This window comes from Rattus norvegicus, chromosome 20 (genome assembly GCF_021556685.1).
Source record: "Rattus norvegicus strain SHRSP/BbbUtx chromosome 20, alternate assembly SHRSP_T2T, whole genome shotgun sequence".
NCBI lineage: Eukaryota > Metazoa > Chordata > Mammalia > Rodentia > Muridae > Rattus > Rattus norvegicus.
Genome location: NC_141553.1, coordinates 45314382 through 45327510, shown reverse-complemented (window position 1 = coordinate 45327510; position 13129 = coordinate 45314382). Strand labels below are relative to the sequence as shown.

The window sequence follows — 13129 nt, the reverse complement described above, 5'->3', positions numbered from 1 at the left end:
TGTAGTAGACAGTTGCCTCTCCACCAGACATTTCTTTAGCTCCACTTATAGCAGTATTTGATGCTCACCAGAAATTTACTCCTTGCCTACATAGCACAGTGGCTCAGGGGAATTGGATTCCTCCTCTTACTTTGTGGGTGGACTAAATTTGAGTTCAAAGCTGGTATTTCTCACAAGTCAGTAATTCAGAAAAAGACCCTTTGGAAATTCAGAAAATACATGTTTTGAACAACAACAAAATATAAATATAAAAACAAAGAGAGAGTCCTAATCAAGCATGAACTCAGCTTAGGTCCACTGGAAGAAGGGGGAAGTTTGAGAGGTTTCTTGGATGTAGGATAACTTCAATCTAAAGAAAGGCACTAGAAGAGGGATTTTCTTCTCTTCTGCTTCACATTCTAGATACAGCACTTGGAATACAGTTTCTTCTTCCTGGTAATGGCTCACATAGAGTAAGTTGGTAGAACAAAAAAAGCATTGAGAAGACATAGTTTAATCAAGTTTGAAAACTTTCTTCTCCCTACACTTCTCTCCTCTTAAGCCGATCTGAATAGGCATCAATATTATGTCAAAACAAACCAAAACAAAAACTCCCTTAGGAATTATGAAGCATTTCCACCTACAGTGGGAAGTTCCCATTTAAGAGTCTTCTTATGTGGGAATTGTATATAAAGACTTTGGTTTTATCTCTTGCAAAGTTTGCTAAAAAGAACTTTAAAGAACTCATACATTGCTCTTTGATGTTTTCCAAAAGTTTGATACAGGTTCATTCAAAGGAGTAAGTCTTCATAGTGTATGATGGACAGTTCATTTATTCTATTCTATTTACATGTACATCATCCTCTTAAACCTTGGGCACTCATTTGTCTCATAATCTGTAGAAAATTACAAACAAGATTTAAGAGTAGTTCCTGGCATTCAAGAATTATTATTTTAGTATATGAGTGAAATATTGAAGTAATTAAAAGAAACGTGAAAAGTTCTTTATGAAATTATGGAGCAAAATCATGAATGAGTGCCAGGAAGAGGTCTTTTATCTCTGAAGTTTTTAAGAAAAAAAAGAATCATGCTGGTTTTGCCATTGGGTCACATGCTGCAAAGCTAAGGAGGAGAACATGGCAGGACTTAGTTGTTCCCTTCTGTGTTTTTCATTTCAAAGGCGTTGTCTTGTCTCGTCATCACAAGATACATGCATTCAGATAACATTTACTGGAGCAGAACATTGCAATTATAATAATTTACTATTTACTACACAAAATTGACAAGGTTCATAACTATTCTATAGTTTAAAATGTTCTTGAGGATGTTGCAATACATCTCCCATGAATTGGGGCAAACTGTTTATTCTATAAATAAATGAACAAACAAGTAAATAAATAAATGTATGTTTATATGTTCTAGTACCATGAGAGCTAGCTGAAAGGGATGAATCTCTTAAGTCAATACCAGCTTGATTCATGCATACTCTATGACTCAAACATGGCCTTACTTACTGTTAAGTTCTGGAGAATAACGAAGAGCAGTGGAGATAATCTTAACGTTTGGATGTCTATGGGACCTCACTAGCCAACAGCTCTACAAAAAGGTAATGTATTCCTGGAACTGGTCTTTTGTTTGTTAATCTGGTTGTGATATTGCTGCTTACGGAACCATATAACCTATTTAAATATATGTATATGTTTATATTTCAGGAAACTTTGGCAGACATAGTCCATATTAGTTTTTCAGAAGGTCTTTAGTGTTAATTAACCCTAATCAAGATCTCTTCTTTACACAGCTCTCCAGCCCACAATCCATTTAAAACTTTCTGTTCCATTACTCCCCTTTCTCCCTTTATGTCACTTTGCTCTCTTCCCTTTTATGAAAGTCCCACCCATGGCTTCTTTTAAATTTCCTGACCTCTATGGCTATTTCAAATGCCACACACACACACACACACATATGGATATATATATATATACATATATATATATATACATTCAAAGTTAAGATATAAATTGGAGAACACATGTGATGTTTGTCTTTCTGGGTCTAGGTTACATACAAAGTGCTTATTCCTAGCTTAAGCTATTTGCCCGCGAATTTCATAATTTCATTTTATTACCATATCTCTGAAGAGTAGTATTTTTCTAGAAATATTTTAGATTTTCACCTGAGTTTAAGGCTCTATCTTCTATTTCTGTGAAGAATTGTTTTGAGAGTCTGGTAGGAAATACACTAGTTCTATAGGTGGCTTTGTTAGGATGGATACTTGACCATTTTCATCCTCAAAATCCCTAAACACGGAAAGTTGTTCTATGTTCTAGTCCCATCTTTATTTTTATTTTTCTGTTTTAAATATTTCATTGTTTAAGACTTCCACTTCTTAGTTGGATATATTCCAGGATTATTTGGGAGACTATTTTTAATGGAATTGCTTTTCTAGTTTCTTTTTCAGAAAGCTTGTCTTTGGTATAGATAAATCCTATTGATTTTTTGGGTGTGGATTTTGTATGTTCTACTTTGTTCAGTGTGGTATCTTGGGGGGATCTCCTGCCTATAGCACTGTATTTCCTGCAAATGAAGGTACTTTCACCTCCTCCTTTGCTATTTATATCACTTCCTTTATTTCACCTTTGTTATTGCTCTGGCTGAGACACTTCCAGGGTCGGGTAGGGAAGGCTGGGGACTACTCTTGCCTGATGGCTTTGTCTTTGACATTGGCCTCAGTGATTCTCTCAATGGAGACAATGCGTTAACCTATGTCAACTCTGGTTTCCACTGCATACAAGGGCTGGGCATGATGTGCTATGAAGTAGACCCTGGGAACTTACAAAAATACATTCTCAGGCTGCACCCCATACCTATTGGCAAAACTCAGATTGAATAATTTGAGCAAACCCTGCAAGTGCTTCTTACACGTGCTTTGATTTGGGAATCAATAATCTATCCCAACATTGGTTGTTCTCCTACTTGTACATTTGTATGAAAATTTGTATCTATAACCAATATAGTTAAGAATAATGAGTAAGAAATGCTAACAACTGCCCTAATGAGGACACAGTCAATACTTTGTTCGATAAATGATAGGATATCAGTTTTAAATAATTAAAAAAGACTATACATGGACTGACCCTGGGCTCCAACTACATAAGTAGCAATAAATAGCCTAGTAAGGGCACCAGTGGAAGGGGAAGCCCTTGGTCCTGCCAAGGCTGGACCCCCAGTGAACAGGATTCTTGGGGGGAGGGCAGTAGTGGGGGGAGGATGGGGAGGGGAACACCCATATAGAAGAGGAAGGGTAGGGGTAGGGGGATGTTGGCATGGAAACCGGGAAAGGGAATAACATTTGAAATGTAAATAAGAAATACCCCATTTAATAAAGATGGGGGAAAAAAAGAATAATGAGTAAGAAATGCTAACAACTGCCCTAATGAGGACATGGTCAATACTTTGTTAAATAAATGACAGAATATCAGTTTTAAATAATTAAAAATTCTATTTTTATAAGTACTTTCCACAGAATTGCATTCATTATTTAATAAAGCTGCTGTGTTAGGTCCTCATTATAATTCTACAGGAGGATAATTCATATTACATAGGGAGTGGTGTGAAGTTATTTACTGCACAGACTTATCTGCAACTGGCAATACTTGGTGGACAGCTATAGCCAGAATCACTTGACTCTAACACATTTCTTGCCCAAGTTAATTCCTTGACCATTTAGTTCCTGCGTCTTTGGACTCTAGATCTAAAACTATGACCCAGAGTCAGGCCTAAGCCAAGCTTTCATTTTCATAAGGAAAGATGAATGTTGATAATGGAACATGATAGTTTAAGTAAATGTTAATATCTCTAGTTTCTCATAAAAATATATCAAGGTTCACAGCATGGAACTGCCTTCATTTGCTCAAATCTGGTTAAAAGGCCAACAATCCAGTCAGCTCAAAGGGCTCCTCATTCAGGTCAAGGGTAGAATTAAAGAGGTCATCATTCAAGATGATATTTCTTAGTGGAGATGTTTGCCAACCTTTATGAAGTATGGCTTCAACCAAATACTAGGGCTTGAAATCATGTCTTAATTAGAATTAGAACAAAGGATTGGGGGGGGGCATCGCTGTTTTGAGACAGGCTATATTCTGTTTAATGTAAATCAAGTGACAAGAGCAGATAAGTCTCTTAGCTTTTATTTCTGTGTTCTCCCATTAGCAAAACGTAACAGCGCATTTGCTCATTGTTTCATAAATAAATTGATAACACAAATGGGTTTGTGGTGGTAATACTACAATTGCTGTTTCAGCTTTAAGGGCTCTTTGAGAGCTATATGTCTAGCAAAGGATCTGTTCTTAGATAATGTATAGATACGAACTAAATTCTTCAATATTTTTGTGACCGTGTTGTCTAGAGTTTCTAAGACACTGAGATATCTAAGAGCCAGGACAAGGCACCTGAATACAGCAGTCAGCTCAGGAATACTTCAGCGCTAGAAGTTTCTATTCATTTTGTGTTGGACATGAAATTGAATTGGTCTAGTCTACATGGTTCTCATTCAAGGTAATGCTGAAAATTAGCAATCAGGATCTTCTTTGGATGTGCACTATCCCCAGTGACTCAGACATCCTTGCTATGGTAGGATACTGAGGTAAATCTGTCCTGAAAGACACAAAATAAAAAAAAAACAAACAAATCAAAGATGGCATCGCTAATTTCTTAGTATTTCTTTACAAATGTTTCTTGTGTGATTGATGGGAACTGTCCTAGGGCTTTGTGCATCTGAAACATGCACTCTATTGGTTTAATTTCTTTTATTATTAGCTAGAACCCCACTATTTTTCATATTACTAGAGAATATAAAATGTTTTAAAATTAGATTTTAGTATTAGTTTAAGGGGTTTATGTGGTCATTGCAATCTCCACCTCCCCAGGTCTGGACTCTATAATTATTTTCCTTCTGCAGTAAATTATTGACTGAAGTAAACCATATTCCATTGACCTCTGTTCCTGAGATGCTAGGCAAGGGAGTGCTTACTGTGTTCAAATGTACAACTTCTTCCCAATAGCAACAGTGCCAGAGGTTGAGTATGTCAATATCCAAGAACACTTTCCATATACACAGACCAAGCTTTGCCAAAAGCCACACTATTACAACAAGTATAGCTTCATGTATGTCATCTGGTTGTGGTTCAGAAAACGTAAAATCATAGCCATGAACGATCATAATTTGCTTAAGTAATACCTAAGGGTGTAGATCTTCAAGAGATTAATCCAAAGAAAGATAATTACCAAAATGCACAGTCTTACCTGGAAGCTTAGAGAAGTTCAGATTTCACAAATATGGTAATAGGTAAGGGTAAACATCAGAGTATAGGATTAAAGTAATCTGATTATTTTAAGAGGGATTTAGTTACAAAGTTACACTGTATTTGAGTTTTTGTTTATTTATCTTTGACAGCTCTTTTACTATTTTAGTTTTAGTACATTTTTCATAGTGAAAAAAATATAACCACTAATCTCTGCCTTCTAAATAATTTTACTGATTTTTCTACCAAAGGTTATATTATATAGGTCAAAAAAGCCCTAAAAATAATTACAGTAATCATAAGATGTGCAGGTAATTTGATGTTGTATTTACTGCAGAAGTGTTATACAACTTCATTATTAGATCTGGGAGTGAAAGAGGGTCCATTTAAATCTGCACATATATGTTAATAAGGCTAGCATTATGCTGTTTGTGTTTTCTTTGGCTTTGCTGAAATTAAATTAATGCTTTTTATTAGTTTAGAAATTTCTCCTTGTATCAGGGTATATGCTGTGATTTGGAAACAAAGAAAATGAAGAGCATATTTAGTGGCTAGTGATATGCTTCCAAAAAAAGACATCCAGGCCTGGGTGTGGTATAGACCATGCCTATATGATCATCTATCCCACCCCACCACATCTCATCCCACCCTACCCCACCTTACCCTATCCCATCCCGTCCCATTTTCTTGGACAGCCAGAAGGATGCCACAAGCAGTTAAAGTCTGGAAGAACTTCCTGGAGTTTGTGGAGAAATACTGTGTCTACTGTACAAACCAATGCCTCTGGCTTTCAATTTCCTTTTGGTTTTATGACTTTTATGTGGTCAATGTACAATAATATTTTTTTTTCGGAGCTGGGGACCGAACCCAGAGCCTTGCACTTGCTAGGCAAGCACTCTACCACTGAGCTAAATCCCCAACCTCCACAATAATCTTTTAAAGTTACTAGAGGTCACATGAGAAACCTTGCAGAGATTTCAGGAGTTCTGAATGGAGGTCTGCTGTGTCTGCTTCCCCAGTGAACAGTTTAATGAGATTCCAATAAAATGTGAGAAACATTCTTTACCTTCCCATTAGTTTTGACTTTTAGGATGACAATGAGATAGGGTCTTGTGCCTGTCTCAAAATGTTTCATCAGTGAAGATTTTGTTGTCTCATCTCAAAGTTCCTGAAAGCCTCATGCTTGGTGTATACAAAATATATTTTATTTGTCCTAGGTGCATATACACATCTACAAAATCACTGTGGTTAGGACAAATCGGCAACCAATAGATTGGGAAAAGATCTTTACCAATCCTACAACAGATAGAGGCCTTATATCCAAAATATACAAAGAACTCAAGAAGTTAGACTGCAGGGAGACAAATAACCCTATTAAAAAATGGGGTTCAGAGCTAAACAAAGAATTCACAGCTGAGGAATGCCGAATGGCTGAGAAACACCTAAAGAAATGTTCAACATCTTTAGTCATAAGGGAAATGCAAATCAAAACAACCCTGAGATTTCACCTCACACCAGTGAGAATGGCTAAGATCAAAAACTCAGGTGACAGCAGATGCTGGCGAGGATGCGGAGAAAGAGGAACACTCCTCCATTGTTGGTGGGATTGCAGACTGGTACAACCATTCTGGAAATCAGTCTGGAGGTTCCTCAGAAAATTGGACATTGAACTGCCCGAGGATCCAGCTATACCTCTCTTGGGCATATACCCAAAAGATGCCCCAACATATAAAAAAGACACGTGCTCCACTATGTTCACCGCAGCCTTATTTATAATAGCCAGAAGCTGGAAAGAACCCAGATGCCCTTCAACAGAGGAATGGATACAGAAAATGTGGTATATCTACACAATGGAATATTACTCAGCTATCAAAAACAACGGCTTTATGAAATTCGTAGGCAAATGGTTGGAACTGGAAAATATCATCCTGAGTGAGCTAACCCAATCACAGAAAGACATACATGGTATGCACTCACTGATAAGTGGCTATTAGCCCAAATGCTTGAATTACTCTAGATGCCTAGAACAAATGAAACTCAAGACGGATGATCAAAATGTGAATGCTTCACTCCTTCTCTAAAAGGGGAACAAGAATACCCTTGGCAGGGAAGGGAGAGGCAAAGATTAAAACAGACACAGAAGGAACACCCATTCAGAGCCTGCCCCACATGTGGCCCATACATATACAGCCATCCAATTAGACAAGATGGATGAAGCAAAGAAGTGCAGACCGACAGGAGCTGGATGTAGATCGCTCCTGAGAGACACAGCCAGAATACAGCAAATACAGAGGCGAATGCCAGCAGCAAACCACTGAACTGAGAATAGGTCCCCTGTTGAAGGAATCAGAGAAAGAACTGGAAGAGCTTGAAGGGGCTCGAGACCCCATATGTACAACAATGCCAAGCAACCAGAGCTTCCAGGGACTAAGCCACTACCTAAAGACTATACATGGACTGACCCTGGACTCTGACCTCATAGGTAGCAATGAATATCCTAGTAAGAGCACTAGTGGAAGGGGAAGCCCTGGGTCCTGCTATGACTGAACCCCCAGTGAACTAGACTGTTGGGGGGAGGGCGGCAATGGGGGGGAGGGTTGGGAGGGAAACACCCATAAGGAAGGGGAGGGGGAGGGGGATGTTTGCCCGGAAACCAAAGAATTATTATTAAGTATTAAATAAATTTAAAAAAATTATCTTAAAAGTGGTTCCTTTGACTAGAAGTAACACCAATCTGTTTGAGCTACATTAGGCAATGTAAAGCTATATTTCTCCTTAACTCCCAAGGGCTAGAAATGATGTTGGATCTCAGGCAGGAAGGACTGAAACTATATGGTCATTTGCATGTTTAGATGAATGGTTCTTCTTTTGCTATTTTTTTGTTTACATTTCAAATGTTATCCCCTTTCCCTGTTTCCCCTCCAGAAACCCACTATCTCTCCCTGCTTCTATGAGGCTGCTTCCCCACCCACCCACCCAGACACTCCCACTTCCCTGCCCTGACATTCCCCTACACTGGGGCATTGAGAATTGACCTCTCTCCCACTCTCCCACTGATGCATGCCAAGGCCATCCTCTGCTACATATGTCCTTCCCTTTGTACTCTTGGGATGGTGGCTTAGTCCCTGGGAGCTCTGAGGGGTCTGGTTGGTTGATACTGTTGTTCTTCTTACAAGGTTGCAAACCCCTTCAGCTCCTTCAGTCCTTTCTCTAACTCTTCCATTGGGAACCCCATTCTCAATTCAATAATTGGCTGTGAGCATCCACCTCTGTATTTGTCAGGCTCTGGAAGAGCTTCTCAGGAGACAGCTATATCAGGCTACTGTCGGCATGCACTCTTGGCATCTGCAATATTGTCTTGGTTTGGTGACTGTTTATGGGATGGATCTCCCAGGTAGGGCTGTCTCTGGATGACCTTTCTTTCAGTCTCTGCTCAACATTTTGCCTCCATATTTCTTTCTCTGAGTATTCCTGTTTTCTCTTCTAAGAAAGATTGAAGCATCTACACTTTGATCTTCCTTCTTCTTGAGCTTCATGTAGTCTGTAAATTGTATCTTATCAATGAGTGCATACGAAGTGTGTTCTTTTGTGATTGGATTATCTTTGTTAGATGAGTGTTTCTTTCTCGAGAATCCCAGAAAGAATTTCAGGAGCACTAGGTGAGGTTGTAGAATTCATCAATCGTGTTAAACACAGTCCCAAGCATCTTTGGATTTCTCAGCCTTATCCTTGACTATAGGTAAAATACTTCAAATGTAGGCATAGGCAAGGATTTTTTCTGAAGTGATTTTAAGCAGCACAAGAAATACTCCTGAGACTTAACCAATAAAATCAATAAAATTAGACAAAAATAGAAACCTCAGTGTAGTAAGCAAAGCAATTACCATGGTAAAGAGACAGTCTATAGAATGAGAAAAAGTAATTGCCAGCTACACATCAGAAGTTATAAAATACACTAAGAACTGTGAAAATTAAGAGCCCAAATAACAAATTACCCAATCAATAAGTAGACGAATAATCATTTTCAAAAGAAGCAGCACAAATGGTCAATAAATATTTGAGAAAGCATTCAATGTCTTTAGATTTCATGAAACTAAAATTAAAACTGCTTTGATAATTTATCTCATTCTAATCATAAAGAAAAAAAGGAACAAGAATAGATGTGGACAAGGCTGCAGGAAAAATAAATGCTTATTCAGTCTTGGTATGGATATAAATTTTACAGCCACTTTAAGAATAAGTATAAAGGTTTCTAAAAAAACTTAAACCAAACTACCATACCCCCAGCTGTACCAGCTTGTCAAGGGACATTAAGACAACAGATCATGGAGATACTTTTACTTATACATTTATTATTTCACTAATCATAATAATCATGGAACGGAACCAGCCTAGATGTTCAGGAAAACACTTTTCAACAGAAACTCCCAGAAGCCAGAAGATCCTGGGCAGATGTCATACAGACCCTAAGAGAACACAAATGCTAGCCCAGGCTACTATATCCAGCAAAATTCTCAATCATCATAGATGGATAAACCAAGATATTCCATGACAAAATCAAAAAATTCAGCCCTACAGAGATTCTAGAAGGAAAACTCCAACACAAGGAGGAAAACTACACCAAAGGAGACACAAGAAATTAATCTTCCCACAACAAACCCAAAAGAAGACAATCTCAAAATCATAATACCACTTCCAACACCAAAAATAACAGGAACCAACCATCACTGCTCTTTAATATCTTTCAATATCAATGGACTAAATTCCCCCAATAAAGACATAGGCTAACAGACAGGATACGCAAGCAGGAACTAGCATTTTGCTGCATATAAGAAACATACCTCAGTGACAAAAACAGACAGTACCTCAGAGTAAAAGGCTGTAAAAAAGGTTTCCAAGCAAATAAATCTCAAGAAACAAGCTGGAGTAGCTGTTTTACTATCCAATAAAATAGATTTTCAAGCAAAAGTTATCAAAAGAGATGTGGAAGGACACATCATACTCATCAAAGGAAAATCCACCAAGTTGAAGCCTCAGTTCTGAACATCTGTACTCCAAATGCAAAAGCACCCACATTTATAAAAGAACCATAATAAAACTCAAAACACACATTGAATCTCACACAATAATAGTGGGAAACTTCAACACCCCACTCTGACCAATGGACAGGACATTAAAACAGAAACTAAACAGAACAGGGTGAAACTAACAGAAGTTATTAACCACATGGATTTAACAGATATCTATTAAACATTTTACCCTAAAACAAAAGAATATACCTTCTTCTCAGCACCTCATGATACCTTCTCCAAAACTGACCATATAATGTGCCACTAAACAAACCTCAACAAATACAAGAAGATTGAAATAATCTCATGCATCCTATCAGATCACCATTGACTAAGGCTGGTCTTCAATAACAATAAATATAACAGAAATCCCACATAGACATGGAAGTTGAACAATGCTCTACTCAACGATAACCTGGTCAAGGAAGAAATAAAGAAAGAAATTAAAGACTTTCTAGAATTCAATGAAAAGGAAGACAAAGTATACCTAAATTTATGGGACACAATAAAAGCAGTGCTAAAAGTAAAATTCATAACACTCAGTGCCCTTGTAAAGAAATGGAGAGATCCTACACTAGCAACTTAACAGCACACGTGAAAGTTCTAGAACAAAAAGAAGCATACGATTTTCTTTAATGAACTCCCCAACTCTGAAATGGAGCCCCCTGGTAATTACACAGTGTCACTTCCTAGGTGGAGATTTATAATCTTAAATAGTATCTAAATTCCCTCATGCATAGATTAAGAAGTAATTTGATGGATGGACAGTAAGACCAAAGGCTGATGCCATCTGGTACTGTGGCAGGAATTTGCATAAGAAACTGGAGATGTGTCAAGTGCTAGGAGAGAGAGAGAGAGAGAGAGAGAGAGAGAGAGAGAGAGAGAGAGAGAGAGAGAGAGAGAGAGATGCTGACAAGCAAAGATTTGCAGGTTTTGTGTACGATGGGTTATAAGGAAGATTATCAAGGGAGAAAGTGTATAGAGATATTGATCTGAAATTTCCAGTATGAGAATTCATTCGGAGGATGAGAGTGATTACAGAAAAGATATTTCAATGAATTTAGTAATTAACTTTGTGTGTGTGTGTGTGTGTGTGTGTTGTGTGATGTATGCATGCATGTATATCCATGTATCTGTGTATAAAGCCCTAATACATATATATCAAGAAGATAGGGAAGTTGGGTGTCTTCCCCTATTAATATCTTTCTTCCCTGGAGCCAGGGTTTCTCACTGAACTTGCAAGCTCACCATTTTGACTAGGATGACTTCAGAGCCATTAAGCTCCTGGAATCTGCCTGTCTCTACTCCACAATCCTGGGGTTACAGGCATGAGCTGTTATACCAGTCCTTTACACAATTGCTTGGAACTTGAACTCGGGATTTCATCCTTGGGCATCAAGTACACTTAATGGGCTTAATCTATGGTCACTTCTTAGATTTCAATAGGAAATTCTTTTTTAAGTTTCATAGTTATGCAAGAAAAATAAAAGAATCCATGTGGTATTTTGTGTTAAAATCCACTCATTTGCTAAAGCATTTTAATAATAATTCAAATTGACCTTAAATCAATAGCACACTTTGTAAATTTTTAAACCAACACTTAGTAGCTGCAAGAATATTATTTCTTTCAAAATAAAAGCAATTCTCTCATAAACTTAAGAAACTCTCATGAGTCTCCTGATACAGAAAGATCACAAGGGGAAGACATTTTTGCTTTAACTAATGCCTTCAATTGGCCTTTCCATAAAATTTTGGGACCAAAAGAAAGATGAGAACTGGCTGTGGTCTACTTTAACATGGAGAAACATAAACAAAGAGGAAAACATACACACATCCTTGATGTAGAATTGCTAAATCCTGCACTGAGTTTGAAGACAATTTTAAAACGAATGTGCTCTTGTAGCCCCACAGTGATTCCCAAACAGGGTGAGGATATGCTGCATTTTTCTGAGCTTGTCTTTGTTTTAGCACATGGAAAAGCATTTTCCTCTAGAATTAGTTTCAAACTCATATGTTTTGGTTTGTGGAAAATTTTGTTGATTTATTTAACAAATATGCCAGTGCCTCCTGCAAAGTACGGTATGCCTTTGGGGGCCAGGAATGTAGCCATAAATCTCACAGTCCCTGCCTGTTCTGTGGAGGAGACATATGGGAAACTGACAAACAAATGTAGTAGAGCATGCTGTCTGATGTTAGTGCTGTTAGCTCTAGTTGAAAATTATACAAGAGGTGAGCAGCATCAGGGGATAAAACCCAAGGGCTGGCTGGGGCAAGCTTTTCTGTGGGTGATATTTAGTATAAATTTGAGAGACAGAGGGACTGAGTTGGACAAATGTGGAAACAGAGAAGTATAAAGAGAAGCTTTGATTTGTGAGTCCTTCAATTTTACTTAAATTTGAGACGTTTTTACATTTATGCTTGAGGCAGAGCACATCTAGACATGGGCAGGATCTCAGACCAAGTCATGCATCAGGGAACAGACCTCAGGAAGCTTCTATACTTCCACTTACTTCTCACACATGCTCTGTCTTCTGGCATCCTGCACCTCTTACCATCCATTTCCAGTGAGGATTGGAACTGTAGTTTGAATTTGGATCTACACTGTTTGAATGCCACTCCATACTCTGTAGAGGGCTCTGGCTCTATAGAGGTTCGGTTGGGTTGCTTTGAAGTCAAGATAAAACACGAAGCTGCTCTCGCAGCTTTGCTCCCAGGTTGGGTAGACTATATTCTCAGTGAAGAGTGAGAATTGTAGAGTTATCAAGACCCAGTAGGGAAATG

At 38.0% G+C, this 13129-nt stretch overlaps 1 long non-coding RNA gene across 3 annotated transcripts in view; it reads right to left on the bottom strand.

Annotated features, from left to right (window-relative positions):
- Positions 1 to 3654: 3654 nt before the first annotated feature.
- Positions 3655 to 13129, bottom strand: part of LOC102550301 (uncharacterized) — a 191783-nt gene continuing 182308 nt past the window's right edge. For all 3 annotated transcript variants that reach the window (XR_015645248.1, XR_015645249.1, XR_015645247.1), the window contains one exon: positions 3655 to 4632. This is a non-coding gene — a long non-coding RNA (uncharacterized LOC102550301). The remainder of the gene's footprint in view (positions 4633 to 13129) is intronic.